At 38.2% G+C, this 14,574-nt stretch overlaps 1 pseudogene; it reads left to right on the top strand.

Annotated features, from left to right (window-relative positions):
• The first annotated feature begins 11,694 nt into the window (after positions 1-11,694).
• Positions 11,695-12,925, top strand: LOC101716041 (RNA-binding protein with serine-rich domain 1 pseudogene; annotated as a pseudogene).
• Positions 12,926-14,574: the final 1,649 nt, after the last annotated feature.

Here is a 14,574-nt window from a genome sequence, read left to right as displayed (position 1 = left end):
TGGCAGCACAATAGGTTTGTTGAGACCAGTATCACCATAAACACATGAGCAAAGCATTTTGCTCTTATATTAAGACAGCTATAGTGTTATCATACGATAGTTATTTTTATCACCATTATAATGTTATGGGACCAATATATGTGGTATATTGCTGACAGAAACATGAAGTGACATATATAACTGTATTTTATTATAAAAACCTTAAGCATACAGAAAGGATAAAAGCATAATGAATATCCATATATTTTTTACCTGGGCTCAATAATTGCTAAAATTTTACCATATTTATTTTATTTCTATATACACTCAAACACACACATCATCATATATATATATTTTTTCTGGCAGTATGTAGAAAGTGGTTTTCTTATAGAGATGGTAGTGTTGGTTTAGCATTGGAAGATCCACCCCAATAAGTCATCATTTTAACAGAGGAAAGGAAAATGCCATATGATACTGTCAATAGTTGCAGAAAAAGTATTGGACTAAATTCTACAGCTGTTCATGGTAAAAGCTATCAGGAGACTAGAAGTAGAACAGAACCTTCTCCACAGATCAAAGACATGTACTCCATACTTCCAGCAAAAATGCCTTCTATGAATGGAAAACATACAAATGCTTTCTCCCTAAGGTGGGGAACAAAGGCAGATATGCTTACTCTTCATCTGTCCATTAGACTTTGAAACATAGCCCCAAACCAAAAGTGTCTGGCAATAAAATGACATGATTAGTATAGGATTGGCAAGGTAGAAATAAAATATTTATATGTAGCTGAAATGATCATCTACAGAGAAAATACTAAGAAATCTCTAGGAGCTCCTAGAACTTGTATTTGAATTTAGCAGGATTAGAAAACACAAGGTATATATAAAAATTCAAGTCTATGTATACTTGGTATAAATGAAAAATTGGATATTGAAATTTAAAAGTTATGTAGGAGTACAAAGGACCTAGAAAAGTAAAAAGAAAAAAAAGCAGTGTTGGAAGACATTTATTACCTAATTTTAAGTCTTCTTCTAAAGCTACAGTAATCAAGGCAATGTTGGTGTAAGGAAAGACATATTGATCATAGGAATAAAACAGAAAATCTAGAAATAGAACCACACATATATGGTCCACTGAGTTTTGAAAGATTATTTAACATTTACATTTTATAGAGCACAAACTCAACTCAAGAGAAAAGGAAAAGATAGTGTTTTCAACAAATGGTACTAGAACACCTGTTATCTGTATGTAAAAAATTAACCTCAACTCTTTCTTTCCATGAATAAAGATAACTTGAAAGGATCTATGAACCTAAATATGAAAGACTAAAACTATAAAACTTTAAGAAGAAATTATGAGGGAAAATGTTCATGAATTTAGGGTAGGCAAGAATTTCCTAGGATACAAAAAACATGATTTATAAAAGAAAGAAATTGATAAATGAGATTCCATCAAAATTTAGAACTTTAAATGACATCATCAAGAAAATGAAAAGTAGTCTGTAACCAGAACATATTTATAATACATATAACCTATGGCCAGAATACATAAAGAACATTTACAGCTCATTAATAGACAACCCAATTAAAAAGTAGACCCAAGAAGATGATAAATAGCCAGTACAGCACATGGAAAGGTGTACAGCACATGGAAAGGTGTGCAACACTAGAATCAGAAAAATACTAATCAGTACAATAACAAGATCATATTATACATTCATTAGGGAAATGAAGTTAAAAGTTTTAAAAGAACAGATGTCAGCTTAGGTGTGAACCAGTTAGAACTTTCTAATGCTGCTAATGTGAATGTAAAATGATAAAACCATTTTGGAAAACAATTTAGAAATTACTTGTATTACTGTTAAGAACCGACAGTTCTGTTCTTAAGTTTTTACTTAAGAGGAATGAAAACACATATTCACAATAGATTTGTATATACAAGTTGACTATTCCTTATCTGAAATTCTTGGGATCAGAAGTGTTTCAGATTTTGGTTTGAAATCCACTTGATCTGCAAAGAGGATAGCTACTCCTGCTTTATTTTGGTTCCTGTCCCATGGAGTATTATTTTCCACCCTTTAAGTTTCAGTCTATGAGTTTCTTTTTGAATGAAGTGTATTTCTTGTATGCAGCATATTTTTGGATCTTGCTTCTTGACCCATTCTGCCAGTCTATTTCTTTTGATTGATGAATTGAGACCGTTAACATTGATGGTTACAACTGATACTTATTGATTTATCATTGTCATGACTTTTTCTTTTTGTTGGATTCTCCTCCTTTGCATTTAATTTCTTGTTGTGCCCAATGGATTAATTGTCTTTTCCTAGGATATTGTCTAAAATTTTTGGAGTGCTGGTTTGGTATTCAGAAAGTTCCTCAGGTGTTCTTTGCCATGAAAGTATCTTATTTCTCCATCAATTTTGAAAGATAGTTTTGCAGGGTACATCAATCTGGGTTGGAGACTGTTTTCCTTTAGGGCTTGAAATACATCACTCCAAGCTCTTCTTGCCTTGAGGGTTTGCATTGAGAAGTCTTCTGTGATTCTGATGTGCTCTCCTTTTTATGTGATTTGTTTCTTTTCTCTCACACTGCTTGTAGAATTTTGTCTTCTGTTGGATTTCTGGAATCCTAATTATTATATGCCTATGTGTAGATTTTTTTGATCAAGGCTAGTTTGAGTCCTATATGCCTCACTTATCTGTGTGTGAAGTTCTTTTCCTCTGCTTGGGAAGTTTTCTGCCATCACTTCTGTGAACAGTTTTTTTTGTCATCTGCACTCTCTCCTGTTTCTTCCCTGGCTCCTATCAGTATTATGTTATTCTTCTTTGCATTGTCTAGCAGGTGCTGGATTGATTTCTCGTGGTTCCTTATAATTTCAAATAAATTTTTCTTTTCCCAGTCACTAATTGCAATCTTATCTTCTATATGTGAAATTCTGTCCTCACGTTGGCTCATTCTGTTGCATAAGCTTTCAAGGCAGTTTTTAACTCCTGGAAATGTGTTTGTATCTGATTTATGGATTCCATTTGTTTCCTATGTTGGGATTCCATCATGTTCCTCAGCTCCTCTATTTTTTTTTAATCTTTGTCCTCTCTAGATTTATTAATCATGTCTTGCACCATGGACACAATCTCTGCTGTTATCTGAGAAATTATTTCTGATTTAATTTTTTCCCGATCCTGTTTTGTTGCCAGTTCAGGGAGTCCAGGTGGTTGAGTATCAGATTGTTTCATCTCATTTCCCTTTATGGTTGCTCTAGATGATCTGGAAGTCTCGTTTTGAAGCTTGTTTACATGCCTTCTCATTTCCCTGGGGAGGGGGATATGTCCTGCTGGTGCCCACATGGCTCACCTCCCCTTCACTCGGAGCAGTTTTATGGTGGCCCGGGAGCCTCTTCCCGGGTGCTGGGATTGGCTCACCTCCTCTGCACTGGGAGTGGTGCTATGGTGGCCTGGAAACTTTCTCCTGGGTTCTGGCATTGGCTTACCTTCTCTGCCCTGGGAGTGGTGCTATGGTGGCCCAGAAGCCTTCTCCTCCATTTGATTCACAGAACTGCTTGATTCATGAAACTTTTCTAATCATTTATTGAGGCACAGATCTTGCTAGAACAAGTTAAATGGTGAAGACCTTAGTCTCCCTAAACACAATCTATTACGGTTTTTGTTATAAAAGTTTTTCCCTTACTTGAATTAAAATTTTAATTTTTTGGTTATTATAAAACATAATTTATCTTTATTTTTTAGATAGAAGACTGAGTAATAAAAATTTACTCTTTTAAGTTAAAATATAGATGTCTCAGTTCTAGATTTTGTTATAAAATGAGTAGTGATAATAAATCTTTGGCAGACTTGTCAAAAAATGAAATGATTTGTGTCTAAGACTTTAGAAATAGAAATCTCTCAGTGGGGAGGCCTGATGCCTCAGCAAACAGATATCTTTACCCATGGAACAGCTTTGCCACGTACAGTTTTGGTGAGCAACAATGAAAGCAAAAACTCAGTGCTCTGGGAAAATTCCAGTCTGTGAGGGAGGCCAGTGCTAGGTAAGAGCTGACAGGCATCTGGTGCTCTTTCAAGCTCTCTCCTTTAGGATTCTCCTTCTTTACGTGACCTCACTGCCGCAACCAACTCTCCCACCTTACTGCAAAGAGTAAGGATGGTTCTCTTACCTTCCTTCTTTGCTTAGCTAAACATCTCAGTGCAGATCACTGTAGTCATCTCTTTCTCTCTCTCTCTCTCTCTCTCTGATCCCCATTTTTTTTGATACCAGGGATTGAACTCAGGACCTTGTGCTTGTGAGGCAGTGGTGGAACCACTGAGCTAAATCCCCGGAGCTCTCTCTGACCCTTTTTACAATGTCTGTGGTTTGTATATGTGGGAGAGAAAGCATTGGAATGAGGGGAGTCTTTCTGCAAGTGGTGAGACTGGAATGCCTGCCATCCTACCTCCTACAACATTCTCAGATTTGGCTTTGATGGACTTCCTTTCTACCTTCTCTACTTCTTTGCTCTCATTTTCCACTTTCTGCTTCTCATTTCATGTTAATTTCTTTTCATCATTGGGACTTTCTTTTGAGATTTCTTTTTCATTAAAGTTCTGCCCCTTGTTTTAATTTCCATAGGCTTGATAGTTCAATTGTGAAATCATATTTCCTTTTTCAGAATTGTTTGTTAGGTTCTTTCCAATTCTGACTCACCTCAAAATATAGAAATCTCATGAATCTCTTTCAGCAGTGGTACTCAGACTCAAGGTTAATGATTACTAGGGATTTGGGCAGGGATTTGGACCTAGGTGTATGTTGGATTTCCCTCTCCCTGTTTGGAGTGTGTCATGTTAGTTTTAGTGAAAGCCTTTTGGGATGAGGGTTTGAATTGACATCAAGGTCCAGTTACACAAGCTGGACGTGGCCTAAGCTTATTATCAAAACAAGTAGGGAAAAGCTTTCATTCAAAGTTTAGTATCTTAGGTTAATTTTTAAAAAAAATTATCGGTACATTTTAGATATACTTAATAATCACATTCACTACAGGAAATTTGTACCTGTATATGATATATCTTGCCTCTTTTTGTTCCATTCCCCTCCCCTTCCTTCAATCTCTCTTCCCCTCCTTAAAAAGCTTTGTTTCCATTTTTCCTTCTAGTCTCTTGTCCTTCCTTCCTTCCTCCCTCTCTCCCTTATTCCTCTTCCCATTTGAACATTTTCTTCCTATTTCCCAATATCTATTTTACATTTTGGTCCTTTTTTACACTTTCACACCAGAGAAACAATACGGCATTTAAACATGTGTGTTTGATTTATTTCACTAAAGAATATGGTCTCAAGGTCCATCCATTTAGCTATAAATGTCTCAAGCTTATCATTCTTTTTTTTTTTTTTTTTTTGGGCCGGGGACCGAACTTGGGACCTTGCTCTTGCGAGGCAGGTGCCAGAACCACTGAGCTAAATCCCTGGGCCAAACTTATCATTCTTTATGGTAGAGTAGTACACCATTGTATAAAAAGGCCCACATCTTTATACATTCATCAGTTGATGGGCATTTGGGGTGTTTCCAAGATTTAGCTATTGCAAACTGTGCTGTTTATATCACTGTGGTGTGATGCTTTTAATTCTTTTGGGAAGATACCGAGGGGAATAGCTGGGTCATGTGGAACCCCTAGTTTCAGTTTTTTGAGGCATCTCCACATTGATTTCCACAGTGGTTGCACCAGTCTACTCTCTCACCAACATTGGAGCAGGGTTCCTTTCTCCTTGCAGCCCCACCAGCTTTTGTTATTGGTTGACTCCTTGATAATAGCCACCCTTTCTGGAGTGAGATGGAATCTCAGTGTAGTTTTAATTTGTATCTCTCAAATGACGAGTGATGTTGAACATTTTTTTATGTATTTATTCTCCATTTCTATGTCTTCATCTGAGAAATGTCTATTCATTTCAGATGCCCATTTTTAGATTGGGTCTTTAAATTTGAAGGCCTAATTTTTTTGAGTTCTTTATATATTAGATATTAGTCCTTTGAGGAACAGCTAGCAAAAATATTTTCCCACACTGTGGTAAGCCACTTCACTCTGTTGGTTCCTTTTGCTGAATAAAAGCTTTTTAAAAAGATGAGATTCCAGTTGTTTATTCTTTGTGACATTTCCTGAGTGATCAGAAAAGTTTTTGTCTACACCAGTGTCTTCAAGAGTTCTACCTATTCTATCTGCCAGCAGATTGAGTGTTTCTATTTTAATATTTAGATGTTTGATCCATTTAGATTTTAGTTTAGTGTCTGGTGAAAGCTATGGGTCTAGTTTTAATCTTCAGCATGCGGAAAGCCAGGTTTTTTAGCACCATTTGTTAAAGAGGCTGTCTTTCTTTCAGTGAAGGTCCCTGGTTCCTTTGTCAAAGATAAGGTGGCTGAATGTGTTTGTAATTGTTTCTGCATCTTCTATTCCGTTCCATTGATTTTTGGGTCTGTGACTATAAAGACATATAGTCAGATTCTGTTTCTCGGCTGTGCACTCTACTATTGGTGTACAAATTTATATATATGTTAAGATCTGAATAATTAGTTGTAAAATAGAAATAATAACACAGGATAATGCATAGTAGATGGAATGTGAGGTATACTGTTAGTGAGTATAGTACTAGGAACCGAAGTTGGAGTTTTGTGTTGTGAAGATGGCAAGCACTTTCTTGTACTCTTTTTTTTTTGGTACCGGGGTTCAAACTCAGGACCTTGTGCTTGCGAGGCAGGCACTGGAACCACTGAGCTAAATCTCCAGCCCCAAGGTAAGCACTTTCTTGAGGATGGGAGCGCTGAGAAAATTGGGGAGTATTTTTGCTAAGAAAGAGTTGATGCATCACAGAACTGCTCTCAATGTAAAGAAAAGAGGGAATTTTTAAAAAAAATTATTTCACATAACTCATTTGTTTAAATAAGGATCAACCCAAAGTAGGTAATAAAGCTTTTCCACAAATTATAGCCTCGACCAGTTTGCTCTTTATATGGAACATGCTGTTGTAGGCTAGTATAACCAGATATATGTTGCAAATTACTTTAGGATTTAGAATTTATGGAATTGCATTTGTTCACAGCTACTGTGTTTTTTCTAGGCAGTGTTGACTCAATGATTTATATTCTTGTGTACACATTTTTTCATAGATACTTAGCAAAACTGACCTCATTGTTTAAATATTCGTTTGCAGAATTCTTTAGCAAAGATACTCACACAAATCATAATTCAGGAGAGTTTACAGAGAAAAGTTAAGTAACCAGAATTCCAGACATGTTTTAAACAAATATTTGACTCTGTGTAACCTTCAACCAGTATGTTTGATTAGTCTTTACCAATTTATGTTTATGGTAATTTTTCTATTTCAGTGCAACTTATCAAACTGTTATAGAATCTAGGGCTTACTCCTTTCCCAATTAATTGTGCCCAAATTATTGTATATCAAGAAAATTTTCCAACTCACTGAAGGAGGTAACGACCCTAATATCTAGAAGCACAATCTCTTGAGATTGCAGATTTAAATCTTTCATCCTAATTTTGTACATTAATAACTGTAATCTGGCTAAATATTCTTGAGTAATTTCATTCAAATAAGTAGTCTCCAGGAGAAAGCACATGTTGCAGACTAGGATTTTGTAATGAAGTATGAATTAGTTCTAGAACTCTACATCTCCAGGATACAAAAAAAGAGACACAAATGAACTACAATGATGAAGATTCCTATTTAGAGACACAAGCAGAAATACTCATTTAACATGGAGAATACAAGAATATCCATTAAATGATGTGTTAGAAAATAGAGTGCTAAGCATATTTAAAACTACTTTTAAGGTTCCTATCTGGCATGGAGAGAACTTTTTATGGAATGCTCTGACTTTCTGACTCAGAAGGCTTTGGTATATGGAAAGGGAACACAGTTTAGAAATTGACAGAGCCAGGTTCAGACTCACTCTGTGCCTTAATGGCTGTCTGACCTTGAACACATTACTTATGCTCTTGGTGCTCTGCTCCCTTCTGTAAAATGAAGGCAGATGCTACTCATCCTTAAGAGCCCAGTATATTGTTCTGTAAATGTCAGTGCTCCACATTGACCAAATGCTCCTTCTAACAAGTACATAATCAAACACTATCCATATACTTTGAAAAATAAGACTTTTAAAAGAATAGAGTAGTCTTAGATGGCTTAAAAATAGGTCCAGAGGAAACATTTTCACAAATCTCCACAGACAGAAAGTAAAATTAGACAGGTGAGAAATAACTTTTATTTCCACAAGAGAGTTTGGCCGAAAACAAAAGAAATTATAGGTGGTACTAGAAAACAGTGTGATGATTGTTAGAGTAATTAGTGGCAAAAGTTGAATGTCATGTTGTGTTTGGACCTTATATTTACCACAGTAACCCTATGTGAAGATTTTCTCTGCTGGAGCAGCTTACCAGCTCCTGCAGATGTTGGAATGTCTTAGGAAAGGGTACCACGCAACCTACTTAGGACCTAGGCCTGGAGATTGTCTCATGTGCTGATATGCTTCCTGTTCATGTTTCTCTAAGTCACTTAAGGAAAGCCTGTATTTTTCAAGGAGACTGCTTCTGTGATCCTTTTTAGAATAATTTGATAGAAAATTTCAAAAACTATTTCCTCATCTGCTTTCAGAAGTTTGGCTTTAGGCATTTCATTGTTTGAGCTAACGTTTTATCATTTTCAGTTGCTCTCTTTTGAAATGAACAAAACCCACAAGAGGGCTTAATGCAATCCGTTTTTGTCCCTTCCCTTAACTTAGTCTTTCAATGTAATGGGGCATCAATTTGAGCCTATGTTTTGCCCTCTTACAGGGTTCAGGCAGGCTGGGTACAAGATGTGATTGAAAAAATGGTGAAAATTTTAAATTTAAAAAATTACAATAAAAGACACATTGCCATTAACTCCCCTAAAGCAATCCACTCTTGCTTCAAACATATTTATTCCATCATTTTTGCCACTTTTCATGAGTGTCATTAGTTGTGCTATCATGGCTGTCTCCATATTGTATTCCGAATTGATTCAAAAGGTTTATCTTTAATGATCATTTCAACTTTGGTGAAGAGCCAGAAGTTTGACAGTGCCAAATTCAGTGAATAAAGTAAATGAAGATGATCAGCTCCTAGCATGAGAACACACCATAATATGTTTGTGAGCCTGCCTCTTAATCGAATGGCACTCAGCAGCCATATTCACTGAAATTTTGATTATACCTCATAAAGGAAGACTTTGGAAGAGGACTTCCAGAAATGCTTCAGAAAATGGCAAGAATGATGGCATAAGAGGAAGTAAATTGAAGGAGTTAATGGCAATGTGTCTTTTACTGTAATAAACTTAAAAAAACATTTGCCATATATTTTGATCATACTTCATATGTCTGGTGAGATGGTGGGACAGTTGACAGAACAGTGTGACAGGGCTAAGAGTGTCAGGTGAAACATTCATCCAAAAGCAAAAGAAGCCAAAGCCCATTCTTGCCTGAGTCATAAACCTATAGACATTGAGGAGGAAAAAAATGATTCTAAAAATGATCCTTACAAGCTCAAGGCTCTGAGTTTGATGCCTGGTACCAAATGGTTGCAGGGAGCATGGTGTTTGCCCATTGATAGGAAAAGAGAACAAATAAAAATAGAAAAATCTATTTCACTAAAGTATGAAACATTAAAGTTTGAAAAACTCAGGATTCCCCATTCAGAACTTAGGTAAGCGAGAGACACTGTCCTTATTGCATCACAGATCACTGGAGAGGCTCTGGCTACCTGTGGATCAGAGGCCTTGAGTGGGTGGCAGTTTGGGAGCATGGAATTTGCCTAGAGCTAAAAGTCCCTTGTTGGGAAGCTGGAGTGGGGGGGGGGAGGGAGCAGTTAAGAAAGTTGCTCAGAATGCCGATGAAACACTTGTTTATTTGATTAAACTTGGTATCATATATAAAAGAAAAGAGAATAAAGAGGCATAGCCTTAAAAATTAGGTATTTCTGTTCCCCAATTGGTGAAAAGATGTGGATTCAGTAAAACAAGGGCTCAATATAAAACAATGATTAAGAGTTTAAACTAGCCAGGGAAAGAGCATTCTAATCCTATATAGATCAATTTTGGTCAAAGAGAGGATTACTAATGAAAAAAAGAATGAGCTAATGAAATATATGGAGAAAATTTTGATAGAAAAATCTACTTAGAAAGATGTGTCAAAATTTTGTCAGAAAATTTTACCACATAGAAAATTAAGTTAAAAAAGTTAAGTACATTCATATATTTTGATAGTGTTCTTGATAATTACCTGATACAATTTTATAATGGATATACATTTACTCCTTATAAATAGAAGTTTTGATTTTTTGAAACTAAGTCAGGTTTATATTAAAAGTATTGGTCTCATTGCTTTGTAAAGCCTTTATTTTCATCATTGACCATGTGTTTGGTGGCATAATTTGAAGGATAAAGTAAAATTCTTAGCTGAGATTTATGGAGTTAAACTCTGAATTACCTCAGGGCTCAAAGATGTGACAATAGAGAATGTAAGACCGAGGGCCTTACCAAACGCTCCAAGGAGCTGACTGCAGCGAAGAACACCCGGGAAGGAACACACCGGACAAGTTGGAAAATAAAACAGACCTTTATTAGTCTGGCCAGACGGCACTCCCAAAGCAAAATAGCTTAGAGAGGCAACTGGCTCAGAGTCCGAGGCTGTTTTATAGGGGGATGAGGGGGAGGTTAACATGTAGATTTACGAAAAAAACCCCAAAGGTTAGTGGTCGACTGTCACGTACCGATGGTTGGCAGACACATTGATGGATTGTTTTACCGACAGTGGGCCCGGGAACATTCGTTCTCTGGACAAACAAGGGGTTGAGCAATTTTACTTAGGAACTCTGTTTCGTTACAGATTCTATTATCCCAGAACTAACAAGCACATTTTAACCATTAATTTACAAGTACAATAGAGGCTAGGGGAATAATTGATTTTGGAATCATGCAGTCCCACAGAGAAAATGGTAACTTTTATTAGCTATCAAGGTATTAATATTATTAAAATAGCTGAGAATAAGGAATTGAGCTTTTTGAGAGGAAGGAGAATGATGATTGCTAAAAGGGCTAGGAAGGACACAAGGAGAATGTGGATCCAGACGCATGTGTCTGAGAGCTTTGGACAGCACAAGGCTCTTCTGGCTCTGGTGACCCAGGGAGCAGAGTGAGGGAGTTGAGTAATCAGAATATGGAGCCTCCTTGACACCCAGCTCAGTCACACCCCTTAGAGACAGAGTCAGGGCTCCCTAGGAGATTCATGTGTCAACCTTTTAATAATACCTTAGAAGTAAGTGCCTTATTTATAAACTCAAGCACACTTTCAAACATAGTACATGGTGCTCAGTTGTAATGATTACATTCTGAAGAAACCAGAGCAGGTTTCAGGAGTCCTGATAACTGATGTTTTTAGCCTTTTTTTTTATCTCTTCATTAATCCAATTCAACAGGTACTAAGGATTATTATGCACCAAGCACTGTGCTGGCCCCTGTGGATAAAGAGATAAGTGATAAATGTTTGAAGAATGTCTTAGAAGGAGTAATGGATGGGTGGGGTTTGGGTAGAGATAGATGAAAGCATGAAAGCTTTATTAACGAGAAAGTATTTGTCAGATAAGGAAGAGAGGAACAACATTGCAGATAAAGCCATGGCTTCTTTAGGAATTAGTGACTTGGGAGAGGCTGAGGGGAGCGGGAGGAGGTGGTGGCGGCGGGAAGATGCTGCTCTTTGGCGTAAATTGCAATCGATTAGGGATCGTTTCTCAGACTCAAGTTAGAAGTGAGATTTCAGATAAGTGAGGCTGCCATTGCTGCTTTGAACACCTCAGAAGGGGAGAATGGATTTATCAGGAGTGAAAAAGAAGAGCTTGCTAGGAGTCAAAGAAAATAATAAAAAGTCCAGCACTAGGGCTCCTTCTCCTACCAAACACAAGGACCGCTCTGATGAGAAGTCTAAGGATCGCTCTAAAGACAAAGGGGCCACCAAGGAATCTAGTGAGAAGGACAGCGGCAGGGATAAGACCCGGAAGAGGCGCAGTGCTTCCATTGGAAGCAGCAGCACCAGGTCTCGGTCCAGCTCAACTTCCAGTTCAGGCTCTAGCACCAGCACAGGCTCAAGCAGTGGCTCCAGTTCCTCTTCAGCATCCAGCCATTCTTGAAGCTCCAGTACATCTCGCGGCTCCAGTTCCAGCAGCTCCTCTGGCTCTCCGAGCCCTTCACGGCGCAGACACGGCAACAGGCCGCACGCTCCTGCTCCAAATCCAAACCACCTAAAAGAGATGAAAAGGAGAGGAAAAGGCGAAGCCCTTCCCCTAAACCCACCAAAGTGCACCTCGGGAGGCTTACCAGGAATGCGACTATAAGGATCACATCATGGAGATATTTTCCACCTATGGGAAGATTAAAATGATTGACATGCCTAGAGAAAGGATGCATCCTCATCTATCCAAAGGCTATGCATATGTGGAGTTTGAGAATCCAGATGAAGCAGAGAAAGAGCTGAAGCACATGGATGGAGGACAAATTGATGGTCAGGAGATAACTGCTACTGCTGTGCTGGCCCCCTGGCCTAGGCCACCACCCCGACGATTCAGCCCTCCCAGGAGAATGCTACCACCACCTCCCATGTGGCGCAGGTCACCCCCACGGATGAGGAGAAGGTCACGCTCTCCAAGACGCAGGTCCTCTGTACGCAGGCGGTCCCGTTCTCCTGGCCGCTGCTGCCATAGGAGCCGCTCTAGCTCCAATTCTTCCTGATAAGCAAGACTACCGAAGCTCACTCTTGTAATTTATGTCCCAGTCAGCTCAGTTTTGTCACTTCTCTAGCATAATGAGCAGCAGAAGAGGATCCCTCACTCAGGCAGACTTCAAAGGCAGCAATGGAGACACGTTCTTAAGGCGGGTTCTGGCTACAGAAGTGCTCTTGGTTCAGGGCTGTGCCCACAAATGCACCTTGCAGTTTTCTGTCTAAGAAGCTCACCATTCACATCTCACGAGTCTGTTCAATGGCAGAGCCTGTAGGAACAAGCAAGCCTCCAGGTGGCAGATGCCCCAGCCTTTCCAGATGACTTGGGGGCAGTCTGGCAATGTGATCATACCTTGGGGACCAATTCACCATTCTCACTAGACCTGGCCCTTTGATCCCTGCTTGAGTCCTCTTCCAGCCTCTAGGATCAAACATCTAGAAAGACCCCCGTGCCCTGTGTTAGTTGTCATAATGGTTCTGTCTTCCTGTGTTCTCACCTATACACGCACCCCATTTGTCTTCTTGACTCAAATGTTGGTGAGCAATTTGAGAACCAGCTTTGCAGGTCACTATGGAGCCCCCCCATTTCACCTGCCATTCATGGTGGTCTTGCAGGTTACTTTGGCAACATGTACATTGCTTTTTTGGCTTTTATCGTACAGTCAGTGCTATAAAATTTGAGTTTTGTAACTTTGTAGCATTTTAGATAAGGTTGTGTTTGTTCTTTGTTGTGTAGCATAAAGGAATTGTATTGAATAAACCTAGGATTAGAATAAAAAAAAAGGAATTAATGACTTGGAATACAGGATGTGCAAAAGAATTTGGTGAGAAAGATAGTAAGCATAACTATATGTATTATTTATTGTACATTTTCTTTGTACATAAAATTAGGTGAAAGTCAGATTGTGAGGCCTAAGAGATTTCTGTACTCTTAAACAAATGTACTTTATTATGGGAGCAAGTAGAGAATGATTCTCTGTGATAGAATGGTGAAAGTCTTCAAAAAACTGATGTAATCTATTTATGGCTAAAATTACTAAGTATTTATTTAGACATTGGGGTAAATGTGTTAAACACTGTGTCATTCATTAAGCCAAGGTTCATATACTAGTATAATGAGATACAAGAAGAGGTTTGATTAGATTTATAATGATAGAGGTAGAAAAGAGTCACCAATTTAAACAGGGGCTCAGAAAATATTTCAGAACATCGATAATTTACTCATTCACTCATTCAACAAACAGTTATTGAAACTTCTTTGCTAGGCTCTGGGCTATATCCTAGAGGCCAGGGGTTTGTGCTGAGAGCTTACAGTGCATCAGAAACTACTTGAAGTACTTTCTAGCAGGTGAACCTTGTTTTTGTCTTTATTATGGGTGAGGAAAAGAACAACAGACACTAGATAACCTATCCAAGTCCAGACAGGTAGCACTAGGATTTGAACCACACAATCTGACTCCAGTTGGCATTCATTAACATTCTACACTATATCTCATTGTGCTATGGTTTGAATAAGCGTATCCCAAGACCCATGGGCTCAAGATTTGGTTCCTAGCCCATGGTGCTATTGTGAAGTGGTGGAACCTATAAGAGGTGATGCATAGTGAGAGGAAGTTAGGTCATTGGGGACATGCTCTTGAGGAAATGTTGAGACACTATCTTTCTTTTTGATCCTGGCCTTTATGAGGTGAATAGTCCTCTTCTCTTTCACACTTTTGCCATGATATACTGTGCTGCCAAAGGTCCAAAGCAACAGGCTCAAATGATCATGGATTGAAACCACTGAAACCATGAGCCAAAACAGAACAGTTCCCT

This window comes from Heterocephalus glaber, unplaced genomic scaffold (assembly GCF_053883595.1).
Source record: "Heterocephalus glaber isolate CG9 unplaced genomic scaffold, H.glaber_assembly_v1.0 deba00001442, whole genome shotgun sequence".
Lineage (NCBI taxonomy): Eukaryota > Metazoa > Chordata > Mammalia > Rodentia > Bathyergidae > Heterocephalus > Heterocephalus glaber.
This window is presented reverse-complemented; position numbering and strand designations above follow the sequence as displayed.